General features: G+C 63.3%; 1 protein-coding gene across 1 annotated transcript in view; it reads left to right on the top strand.

The window, feature by feature from the left end:
• Nucleotides 1-10,880: 10,880 nt before the first annotated feature.
• WASF2 (WASP family member 2) overlaps nucleotides 10,881-12,243 on the top strand; it is a 33,181-nt gene continuing 31,818 nt past the window's right edge. The window contains exon 1 of the mRNA XM_054223648.1: nucleotides 10,881-10,993. The gene's annotated coding sequence lies outside the window, so the exon portion shown is untranslated. The remainder of the gene's footprint in view (nucleotides 10,994-12,243) is intronic.

Genomic DNA, 12,243 nt, shown 5'->3' with positions numbered 1-12,243 from the left:
GGGGAACGGGGTCATCCCTGCCCACGCCACGGCTCTGCCTGCATCCTGCACCCATCCTGCGGATGCCGGACCCCCCCCTCCGGCCATCTCCCCCACCGCCGTTCCTGGAGGGGGGTGTCTTTTGGGGACTGTTCCCACCTTGGCTCCATCGCCATGCTTCCCACCAGCATCAAATTCGCTCTTTTCCCCTGATTTCCACACCACACACCCCCCCCCCCCGCCCTCTTTCCTTTCAGGTCGCCAAAAGCAGCGGCGAAGGAGGACGAAACCCGCCGTGGCCTGATGAAACTCCCCCCCCCCCCGGCAAAGCGGGTGCAAACGAACGCAAGCCCGCTGGTGGCACTGGGGCGAGCTGGGAGAGACACCCCCCCCCGGCCCCGGGGAGGTAAATCCCTCTGGGAAGCATCTCCTGGCACGGCCACGGCCTCGCCAGGCACGGCTGGCTGCTCGGAGCACAGCTTGATTTTATTTATTTTCTTTTTTTTTTTTTTCTCCTCCTTTTCTTTTCTTTTTTCTTTTTTTTTTCTTTCTTTTTTTTTTTTTTTTTTTTTTTAAAGACTCAATTAAATCTATCAAGCAGCGTGCGCCGTTTCTGAGGCTGAAAAGCCTCGTGATTGGGCTGATTGCTGGGGGGTTTATCAGCGCAGCCCAGCGTCGCCGCCGTGCCCGGCTCTCGCCCGGCTTTTGCCAGCGTCAGGGTGGGGTGGGGGGTGTGAAAGGAGAAAAGACTTCAAAATTTGGTGGGGAAATGGTCATTTTCCTACTTATTATTTGCGCAATACGGGTTTATCGAAGGTTTCTGGATGACGCTCGCGGGGACACGCGGGGGGATGCCGGCACGGCCGCGGTGCCACGCAGTGCCCCAGGGTGATGTGGGATGAAGTGGGAAAGGAAAGGTGGGTCCCCGGGCGCCTGGCTGTACCTGTCACGCCACCTCCCCGGGATGGAAATGATTATTTTAATTAAGCGGCTCTGCTGGGAAGGAGGTTTCTGGCCTCTCTTCATGCTAACGATGCCGGTGCTGGTTCTCGGGGCCCGGTGACGCTGCAGGACAATGGGAATAAGGGATGCTCCGTGTCCTGGGTACAAGTAGAGGGGTACCAACGGCGAGCCCAAGCTTTGCCCGCGTGTGCCATGGGGAATGTGGCTCGTTGTGCCACTGTCGGGATCCGGCATGTGCCGGGGTGGGGGGGGAAGGCAGCTTTGCCGCCATTTCGACTTTTTCCATCCCCTTGGAAACAAGGCAGGAATTTGCCCTCCTCCCCCTGCCCATCGCGTGGGGATGGATCCCGGGAGGGCGGAAAAAGGCTGGGGAAATGCCCCCCCGTTCCCGGGGAGGCGAGGGGTGAGGACGGTTTTCGTGGACTCACACGTGTTGCGCGCCCAGCCCCGGCACCGGGAAACACCCGGGATGCCCATCCCTGTGCCAAGCTCACGCCGGTCCAAGCACCCGGCACCCGGAGCCGGGGCCAGGACCACGTCGCCCACCCCAGCCCTGGGGTCTGGCCCCGGGGAGGGGCGGGGGGGGGGACGACAGCGGCGGGGACCCTGCTTTCACCCCGCGGGACCGGAGCCGCCTGGAGCTGCCCAGGAGGTTTGGACACCCCCTTCTCCTTCAAATTAATGGCTGTGCCGTGAAGAAAATTGAAGCCATTATTCTTAGCTCGCATCCTTTATACCCACCAACTTCAACCACTTGACATGCTAATCACAAGCTAACGAGGAAGGGAGGCGATTTCCCACGTCAGACCTGCAATCCAGTGCATCTGGCAGCCCGGGGTGGGGAGCATTTCGTGATTGGGGGTCACCGGCACCCCCTGCCCCACCGCCGGCACCCCTGCTGCCCCACCGGCCCTTCCCGCCGCCAGCCTCCCGGGCAAACAGCCCCTTTAGCCCTGTCGAAGCCCCCCTCCCCACACCCACACCCCATGGCTGGCGTCACCCCACGCTGTCCTTGTCCCCCGCTGCGGGACAGCCGGGGAGGGGGCGCGGGGCGGTGATGGCGGTGGTCCCCAGGGCCGTCCCGCCGCAGGCAGCCCGTGCCACGTCCCCGCCATCGGATCAGCCTCCTGCGCCGGCAGCGGGGGCGGCGCGGAACCCAGCTGGACGACCAGACCACCCCTGCTTTTCCCAGAGGAAGGGCCAGGCCCTTGGAAGCTATTTCCACCCCCCACCCCCCCACCGTGTGTGTGTGTGTGTGTGTGTGTGTGTGTGTGTGTGTGTGTGTGTGTGTCCCATCCTCCTTCCGCTCCGCCAGCAGCAGCTCGGGGCCCCGTACGCGCCCCCCCCGCCCTGCTCCCGGGTCCAGCTGAGCCCTGGCGCACTCATTGCACCCGCCTGCCCGTCCCCAGCCACCCCGGAGGCTGGATTCATCCCAGCCGCCGGCCTGAGCAGAAAGCTCTGGAGTCCATTAACATTCCCCCGAGCGATCTAATCCCCCTCTCTGCCCTAGCTCTGGCTTTTACTCCGTTTTAATCAAGCCCAGCCTGGCGCCTTTTAAATAACCGGGGGGGGGGTGGGTTGCACCCCTGCACGGCACATGGGTGCTGCCGTCCCCGGTGGAAGGAGGCAGGCGGGTGGGTGGGGGGGAGAAGGCCGGGGGCGGCCGGGGGCAGAGCGTTTTGCAGAGGTCTCCGCTCTCCAGTAATTTTAAAAGGCGTTTTGGAGCCGGAGGAGCTGAGATCAGCAGAGCGGGGGCCAGGAAAGCCGGGGAATAAAAGCAAAGGCTATTGCAGGGGTTGTTATTAATATTTGCTGGCTGATGATGGCTGGAGGCGACGGGGGGGGTGGGGGGGTGGGAGTGGGGGGGGTGGGGGTGTAGGCTACGTGCCCGCCCCATGGGGAAAAGGCAGGCTCCCCATGGAGGGAGGGGGATTTGGCAGCCGGACCCGGCTGGGTTCCTTCCCGGCACCCGGGGATGGGGTGGGGGGGGGGGTGGGGGGGTGGTGGTGGTTGGGGGGGGGATGCAGGAGCCGTGCCAGTACTCCCGGGTGCTGCGGGGCCCCGGCTGGGGTGCAAGGCGATGCTTTCCGCACCGACACCCCTAAACCAAAGCCTTGGGGCACAGCCGGAGTGTGTCGGGGGGGGCAGGGGGCAGGACCCCCCTTAGGGGTGGGGGCACCCAGGGGATGTCCCCCTTGGGGGCCAGAAGGGTGCGAGGGGAGGGCACCCACGGGGGTCAGCCTGCAGGGGCTTCACCACATCCCTGCTGCAAAGGGAGCAGGAGCCTGGGGGAGCAGAGCCCCCATGGGGGTCCCGGATGCGACCCCCCCTGCTGTGGAGGGGGCAGCTGCGACCCCCCAGGTGGGTCTGGGGCCTCTGTGGGGCCGTGGTGGCCAAAGGAGCCAGGACCGGTGCCGGTTCCCCCTAGGCTGGCTGGGGGGGGGGGGGATTTGTGGGTGCTGGGGGGGAGGGGGGAACCAGGGGGTAGCACGGGGGGTTTTGGGGGGGCAAAGCGTGAGCCCGAGCGTTTGTTTTTGCGGGGGCCCTGGCGGTGCGGAGTTATCAGCGGCGGCAGAAGCGCGGTGCTTCCCGGCCGGGTGTGCACGCCGGCTCCTCGGGGAGGGATTAGGGGGATTATATTATTATTTGTTATCACTGAGGGGGGAGAAGGAAGGGAAAAAAAAAAAAAAAAAAGAAAAAAAAAGAAGAAACCTCCATCGCTGTGGACTCGGCCTAATCGGAGCAGAGATTAGCTCCCTGCCTCCCCCCGGCCGGGCTGGGACGGGTCCCACAGGCACCGGGACTGCCTGGGATGGGGGAGTCCAGGGGGGGCTGCCCTGCGCCTGTCCTGCCAGCAGCGGGGTGACATGGGGCCAGTGGGTCCCCGGGAGCCGCCTCGCCTGCGAGCCACGTGCGGGACCGGATTTTGAAGGCGATGGTTACTGCCCGAAGCGGTTGGCGGAAGAAATGGCGGCTCCTCTTCCAGCATTCCCCCGGGACCGCGGGGACCGTCACCCTCGGCCAGGCGCGGTGGCACTCCAGCCCTGGGAGGGGAGCGACCATCCCCATGGTTTGGTGCAGGACAAGGCAGGAGTGATGCTCTGTCCCGGGGATGGCGAGAGCCTCCTCGAAGGCTGCCGGCGAGGGCGAGCTCGTGGCCATGGCCGTGGTTTTCCATCTCCTCTGACCGTGGCGGGGGGATCCTGACAGGTCTGGGGGGGAGCAGCAGCTCAGGGGGTTTTTGCCTCCCCTGGCATCGGGACGAGGGCGAGTGCCCCCAGCGACACCCCAGCATCCCCGGAGGATGAGGACAAACTTGGCTGCGGTCCCCCCGTCCTGCACCCCCCAGGTAACTGGCTCCCAGCCCTGAGCCGCAGGGTGAGAATTGAGCCCTGGGAGGAGCCAAGATGGGTGCCCGGGCAACCCCGGGGCTCCCAACGGGTGAATCTCTCCCCGCCGCAGCGCTGGGACGTGCTGGTGGCCCTTCCTCCCCATTTTCAGCCACCTTCGCCTTCCTCTCGCAGCCGCTGCGTGGTGGGCGGTGAGGGATGCCACTGCCAGGCTGCTGGGAAAGATGGGTGGCTCAGTGGGGTGACAAGCCATGGGGTGATGTGCCATGGGGTGACAAACCATGGGGTGATGTGCCACGGGGTGACATGCCATAGGGTGATATGCCATGGGGTGACAAACCATGGGGTGATATGCCATGGGGTGATATGCCATGGGATGACAAACCATGGGGTGACATGCCATAGGGTGGCATGCCATGGGGTGGCATGCCATGGGGTGACGTGCTATGGGGTGATGTGCCATGGGGTGATGAACCATGGGGTGATGTGCCATGGGGTGATGTGCCATGGGGTGACAAACCATGAGGTGATATGCCATGGAGTGATATGCCATGGGGTGATGAACCATGGGGTGACAAACCATGGGATGGCATGCCATGGGGTGACGTGCCGTGGGGCATCCCCGGGGGTGCAGGGGATGGAGGCTGGGCTGAGACGGGGTGCGTGGGGACACGCTGGCACGCGAGGACGCAGGGGAGACCCAGCAAGTCAGTGTGGGCTCTGCCAGCCCCACGCCTGCCCCCCGTAAGGGCTGGCAGGGGAGCAGGAGGATGAGGAGGGTCCAGCTGAGCCAGGTCCCCATGAATGTCAAAATTTTGGGATTCCCAAGCGTTGTGAGCCTCCCCTGGTGTGCGTCCCCTGCCCGGTGGGCTCCGGTGGGCTGGGGATGGAGGTGGAGATGGAGATGCCCTGGGGCACCCGGCACAGAGGGGCCACCCCTGCCCTGCTCCCCGCCAGCTCCATGGGTCACACCGTGGGGCAGAGGAGGTGTGGGGTCTCTCCAGGAGCCAGTGTGGCCATCTCAGGGGATCAGGTTGGTTTTTTCCCCCCCTCTTTAAGCCCCCAGCTCTGTCTGCTGGGCCGGGAGTCCCCCAAGGCCATCCTCACTCATTACGCTGCAGCTCCCAAGTGCACATCTCGATTTTTTTTTTTTTTTTTCCTTCAAAACCCCCAGTTTCCAGCAAGCGGAGGCCGAGGCAGGTTCAAACGTGGGGCGCGGGCATGGGACAAACCCCTCTGCGATTTTGCCTTGCCTGTAGCGAGGCCAAAGCCGCCGCCGCCGCCGCCGCCACGGCCGCCGCCGCAGAAAGCCGGTCATTAGAGCTGCTTCCGCGCACCCTTTCCGCTGATGGACCGCGCTATTTTCTTTAGTCTTTTATTTACACTTTATTGCTCTTGTTTTTGCACCGGCAAGCGCTGCTGGAGTGCACAGAAATCCTTCAGATCTCGGCTGGCAGCAGAGCTCTGCCTAATCATAGTCATTATCTGGAAGCAGGTAATGGGCATCTTTCCCATGTTAATTTGAAAACAGAATCGGCGAGAGCAGGACACCGGGGACGGAGCACGTTCCCGGCAGCCGCCGCTGCCTTCGCATGATTTTTGGGTGCTGGTGGCTTCGGTGGGTGCTGGCCGCCGGGCAAGGGTGGGTTTTGGGATGGGGACACACGCAACCCTGAGCACAACAGCTTGTGCCGAGCCTTGCGGCTCGATAAATCAGCCGGGAAGGGGTTGCTGGCCGGCATCCCGCATGGCCAGAGCCCGTCCTTGCTGCCACAGCAATAAAATCCCCCTGGCCTTGTTTTTTTGGCGGCGAGGAGGATGGCGTCTCTCTCTCCTCCCCGCCGCAACCCTCAGAACTTGCCCCCGGCTCGGCCCAGCGTGGCTGGGTCCTTCATTAACAAGGACTTGTCCCTTTTATCCCCATCGGCGGGAGGGGACGGGGATGGAGGTGAGAGGCGAGGATTTCTCCCGGGGCCGGGAGGGGAAGGCTGGGTGGCGTTGGAGTTTCGTTTGCTGAGATACCATTAACGAGTGAGCAAAGGTTGCGGAGTCTCCATGGAGACAAGACAGCAAGCGAGACGGAGCGGGTGTGCAGCTGAGGTTAGAGCTGATTAGTAAATGTCAGCGGCGCAGCAACTGCCCGCCGCCACGCTGGCTCGGGGACCCGGCGGGCAGCAGGTGCCCCGGGCACCCCACGCACCCCTGGGTACCTCGTGTGCATCCCGGGCACCCTGCGCAACCCGTCCCTCCTGTGTGCCCCGCTGCATTCCAGACAACCCGTCCATCCCATGCACCCTCTGTGTCCTCTGCATCTTGGGTACCATCTGCATTCCATGCGCTCCATGTGTCCTCTGCATCCCCGGCACCCTCTGTGCCCCATCCATTCCATGTGCTCCATTGCATCCTGGGCACCCCATGCATCCCATGCACTCCATGTGTCCTGTGCACTCCATCCATCCCGTGTGCCCCTTTGCATCCCGGGTACCCTGTGTATCCCATGCGCTCCATGTGTCCTCTGCATCCTGTCCAACTCCTGTGCCCCATTGCATCCCAGGTACCCCATTCATCCCATGCACCCCATGTGTCCTCTGCATCTGGGGTACCACCTGCATCCCATGTGCTCCATGTGTCCTCTGCATCCCATGCACCCTGTGCACCCCGTCCATCCCATCTGCTCCATTGCATCCCAGGTACCCCATGCACCCCATGTGTCCTCTGCATCTTGGGTACCACCTGCATTCCATGCGCTCCATGTGTCCTCTGCATTCCAGGCACCCTGTGCACCCCATCCATCCCATCTGCTCCATTGCATCCCGGGTACCCTGTGCATCCCACGCACCCCATGTGTCCTCTGCATCTTGGGTGCCACCTGCATCCCATGCGCTCCGTGTGTCCTCTGCATCCTGTCCAACCCATGTGCCCCACTGCATCCCAGGTACCCTGTTCATCCCATGCACTCCGTGTGTCCTCTGCATCCCGGGCACCCTGTGCACCCCAGCCATCCCGTGTGCCCCATTGCATCCCAGGTATGCCATGCACTCCATGTGTCCCGTGCGCCCCATCCATCCCACGTGCCCCATTGCACCCCAACATGCCCCATGCCCCCCGGGTACCCCATGCATCCCACACACCCCAAGTACCCTGAGCACCCTGAGCATCCCACATAGTCCAGGCACCCCATGTGTCCTCTGCATCCCGGGCACCCTGTGCACCCCGTTCCATCCCATGTGCCCCATTGCATCCTCTGTGCACCATGCATCCCATGCACCTGGGTACCCCCTGTACCCTGGGCATCCCACATGCCCCACACATCCATGGGGCACATCCTGGTGCCCCATGCACCCAGGCACCCCAGCTCATGGCTGGGGCCCAGACTGATGCCAGGGTGTCGTGGTCCATGGGAACCAGGGATGCAGGAGAAGCCTGGAACACACCGTTAGGTGCACATTTCCAGAGCATCCTCATAGCTCCGGCGCCAACAGCTCCAGCTCCTTTCCCTGGATGGCCCTGGCTCCTTTCCCACAGGGAGCAGGGATGCAGCTGGAGCTGCTCTGCCCTCATGCCACGCTGCTGTATGCTGCAGGGGCTCCTCAGCCATTTTGTGACATGCAGGAATGGGATGGCGGGGCTGGGACAGCAGCAGTCGGCCGGGGAGGGGACACCTGAGGCTCCCCAGTGGGTGACTCCAGGATCGCTTGGTCACCATCCCTGGGCAAGGACGTGGCCTTGGGGCAGCACACAGGCTGCGATAAGCTGCCACCTCCTCTCTCCCATGCAGGATGACCCCTCTCCCCCTCTTCCTCACGCAGAGGAAGGCTGAGGCTGGACCTGCTGCATCCCACCTCATTTTTGGCAGAAGCCAAGCCCAGGCTGAGGGAAGCTGGGTTGGGATGAAGCCGGAGGCGGGGGCAGCAGTTTGTGCCAGGGTCTGCCTGGCGTTATCAGGGGCTTGGAGCCCAGCTGGGAGGGAGGTGGGAGGCAGGAGCAGCCCAGCTGCCCTTCCCCATCCCCGGGAGCATCATTTACCTCCAGCAAAACGCAGGGAGGCACCTGGCAGGCGAGAGCATCCCTCTTGCAGAGAAACAAGTGTCAGGGGGTACCGCGGCGAAGGCGGCGGGGGGGGGGGGGGAGAGGGGGGTCGGATCCTGCAATTTAGCAGGTATTATTCGGCAGCTATAAACAGAGCCTCTCACACAGCCGGGGAGAGATAAAGGTTGCAGTGCAGATACAGATTAGGTGGTTCCCTTGAGGCTGTGACACCTTGAGATAGAAGCAAGATCTTCTTCAAGGGAACGGCTGGCTGGCAGCCTGGAAAACCTGGAGCCGAGCGGCCTCCGGCAGCACCTCGACCCTTGCCTTGCCCCCACGGAGCAGGGGTTCGGGGGGTGCTGGGGCATCACGAGGCGGCCGGCGGGTGCTGGGGGCAGCAGGAGATGCTGAGCGTCGCACCCAAGGCGACGGCGCGTGGAGGGGGGAGCGACGCAAAACGGGCAAAAAATGGCTGTTTGCAACACGTGAACGTGCCCGTCTCGTCCAGGAGGAGCCGAAGGAGACGGCAGCGGCGGCAGAGACACCCCATGAGCGGCGAAAAGCTGTGCCATGGGGCAGGGTGGGCAGGAGTTGTGGGCAAAACGGGCAGGGACGGCATACACCAGACACCCCCCGCCCCGGGCTGTAAGTCGGGGCCAGCGGCTCTGCCCGTCGGCGATGCCTGTGGCCGGGCTGCCATTCCCCGGCTACCGCAGCGCTGACATGGATTTGTTTGCTTCCCGTCGGGGGAAGAGCCGGTGATTTACTCCCTGCGGTTGGGTTTAGAGCGGGAGCGCCGGGAGCACCGCAGAGATAGATGGCTGCGCCCGCCGCCCTTCGTCCCGCTCCTTCTTCCCCCTTCTGGAGGCATAAACGAACCTGGAGCTTAATGTTAATAATCAGGCAGGGGAGGAAAGATTTAATAGCCAGGTGTGCAGGCAGGGCTGCGTGCTGGTAATTTTTGATAAAGTCTTTGCTCCCGCGGTTTCTGAGGGGGCCACGAGCATTGCTCCGGCTCTGCCAAGGGCTGGCCTCAGCCGAAGGATGCTGCCGAGGTCACCCGGGTTCGAGGATGGGGCTTTTCCGAGCCCTGGCACACTCAGCCGGGGCTTTTCCGAGCCCCAGCCGTGCTGCCCACCCCTGCGTGACCCCCGCTTGCTGCAACCACGGCGCGATGTCCTTGTGGGACCAGGATGCATGGCGGTACCCACTCAGCGGGTCCCAGCCCCGTGTCCCCCCCATGCACACGCTGCCAGCCCCTTTCGTTAAACCAGGCTCGTTAACGCGGTGACTCCCCGCCTTGTCAGGCCGTGGGGAGAAACCCAGGCGGGAGCCAAAATCGGCGTCACCCGCCTGCTTCCAGCAGCCACCGCCCCTGCACAGCCAGCGAGGAGGGCGGCTGGCTGGCCCGGTGCCCCCCAGCTCCGGGTACCCCTGTGCTGGGGAACCCTACCCTGTTTTGGGGGTGGGAGGTGGCTGGGGACGCCTCCCTGCCCTGGTTTGGGGACTGGAGGTGGATGGAGGGGGTTGGGGACCCCCCCACCTTGGTTTGGGGTTGGAGACGGTTGCGGGGCTGGAGACGGATGGGAGGCTGGGCACCCCCACCCTGATTTGGGGACTGGAGGCGGGTGGGGGGCTGTGGTCCCCCCCACCTTGTTTGGGGGCTGGAGGCAGATGGGGGTCTGGGGACACCCCCACCCTTGTTCAGGGGCTGGAGGCGGTTGGGGGGGGCTGGGAACACCCCCTTATTTAGGAGCTGGAAGCAGATGGGGGCACTGAAGACGCCCCCCTGATCCAGGGCTGGAGGTGGTTGGGGGGCTGGGGTGGGGACCCCCCCCGCTTTGGGGCTGGAGGTGGATGGGGGGGCTGGGGACCCCCCCAGTTTTGGTGCTGGAGGCGGATGGAACCCCTCTGGGTTTGCAGCAGGGGGACAGGCCCCGCTCCCACTCGCCAGCCCAGCACTGACCCTGTCACCTGCGCCCCCCCACCCCTTCCTCCTCCAGCCCTGTCCCCTAACCCCCACCCCACATTCCTGGCCCCCGATCCCTGCCCCACAGCCTGCCCCACAGCTGCGCCCCCCCCGCCATGGAGTGACACCCCCACTCCCCCAGGTGGAACTTTCCTCGCAGGGCGTGAGACCATAGAGGCGAAAGGCGACACCAAAGGGGAGCTCTCCGGAGCGGGGAGGGGGGGACACGGAAGAGACAGAGCCCCCCTCTCCTCCAAAGCCACCGGAAGGATATCGAGATCTGGCGCTCACAGACACAGACTGCCATTTTAGAAATGTCGTGGATGTGCGTGGTGTCGCGATTCTCCTCTCAGCCCCGGGAATTTGTCCCAAAGCCGCGCGGGGATCCCCCCATCTAGTCCCCCCGATGGTAAGTTCCACTCTGTTTACTCTTTTTGCGCGGCCGGCTTGGGTGGGGTTCTTCTCCTGCTCCAGTTTCGTACGCAAGTGGCGTAGGGCGGCTTTGATAGACATTAGGGAAAGCCAATAGCATGGCAGCATCTTTGGCCGGCGAGCCAATGGAACAGCGGACCGGCGGCCGGGAGGAGGCGGGGCGAGGCTCAGTCAGGGCAGGGAGGGGGAGCTGTGGAATGGCGGACGGCCGGGCTGGCCCGCCCTGGTGGTAACGAGCCGAGGGGGCCGGAGGGGACAGCCGCGGAGAGGGGTGAGTACGAGAGGGCCGAGCGGCGACTCCCCGGGCCTCCCGGGCCGTCCATTCCCGGGGGAGAGAGGCGGAGGCGCTGGGGTGGGCTGCTAGGCCCTTGCCAGATAGTGAGCTATTCGGTTGAGCCGGGTACTGTTTCCTGCCACATAGTGAGTCTCCAGGTGGTGTGGGCCCTGGTACCCCGGGCTGGAGGGTGTGGGGCCGACCTGGCCCCGGCCTCGGGACGGGGAGAAGGAAATGGCTTCATCCCTGGACTGACATTTACCCAACCCCTCCCAAGGGCCATGGCTCAGTGCAGGGTGTGTGCCCTGAGCCGTGGCCGGGCTGGCCGGAGGGGCTGGGGTGTAGTGGGGAGGGCTGGCCTGGAGGCCTGGGTGTCCCAGAGCCCTGTGTTGGGTTAAAGAAATGCCGGTCTGCTGGGCTCTCCCGAGGCCTCGCCGGTGTCTGCTGTCCTGGGGCTGTTACAGAGGTCTGACTTAGTGTGGAATGGCCTGGGGGAGCTGGGGAGAAGGGGGGGGTGCTGCAGGGTCCCCTCTAAGGGAGAGGCAGTGGTGCTGTGCTGGGGGAGAGGGGTCCCTCCCTTTCCAGGCTGGTTGCAGCCTCTGGTGTGTGGCTTTGCTATCAGTGCTTGTGCAAACGTGTGCGTGTCCGTGTCCAAAGTCTGCCTGTCTGGGTGTGAGCTGGCTGCCCTCGTTGGTGCAAGTTCTGGTGATTGCACTCATGGAGCGTTGCTGTGAAAGCGACTTCTCCCTCCTGGCTCTCTCCCTGCCCCACAATTGGGTGTACCCTTTAGTATGTCCGGCTACACTTTAAGGATGTGTGTGAGCCCCTTGACTATTAACTGTGGGCACACAAAATGTAAAACTAGTTCGGGTGAGACTCTGTGGATGCTGTAGCATGCTTTGGAAAATGTTTTCCTGAGTATTAAGTCCCTAGGCTCTCTGTGAAAGGAGGCTTTGAAAGGCATAATGGAATATGGTCGGGTAGTTTGGTCAAACGCACTGACCTGCCAGTGACCTCAGACCATATTTCTTCCAGAGAAGAAATAAGTTGTTAGGGAATGTCCTTGGGGTGGTACCTCACCAGCATTTAGGTTTGTGTTGGGATTACTCCTTTGGCATACAAATAGCATATGTCCTTTGGAGAAAGGTAAGAGGTTGCAGCTTCTTCCTGTTAGCTATTATTTGACCTCAAGGACTTTCCCATGGTGGGATATTTTTTTTTTTCCTGCCAAAAGTTTCACGTTTGGC

This window comes from Rissa tridactyla, chromosome 18 (assembly GCF_028500815.1).
Source record: "Rissa tridactyla isolate bRisTri1 chromosome 18, bRisTri1.patW.cur.20221130, whole genome shotgun sequence".
NCBI classification, from domain to species: domain Eukaryota; kingdom Metazoa; phylum Chordata; class Aves; order Charadriiformes; family Laridae; genus Rissa; species Rissa tridactyla.
Note: the sequence above shows the minus strand (reverse complement) of the source record. Positions and strands in the feature narration are given on the sequence as shown.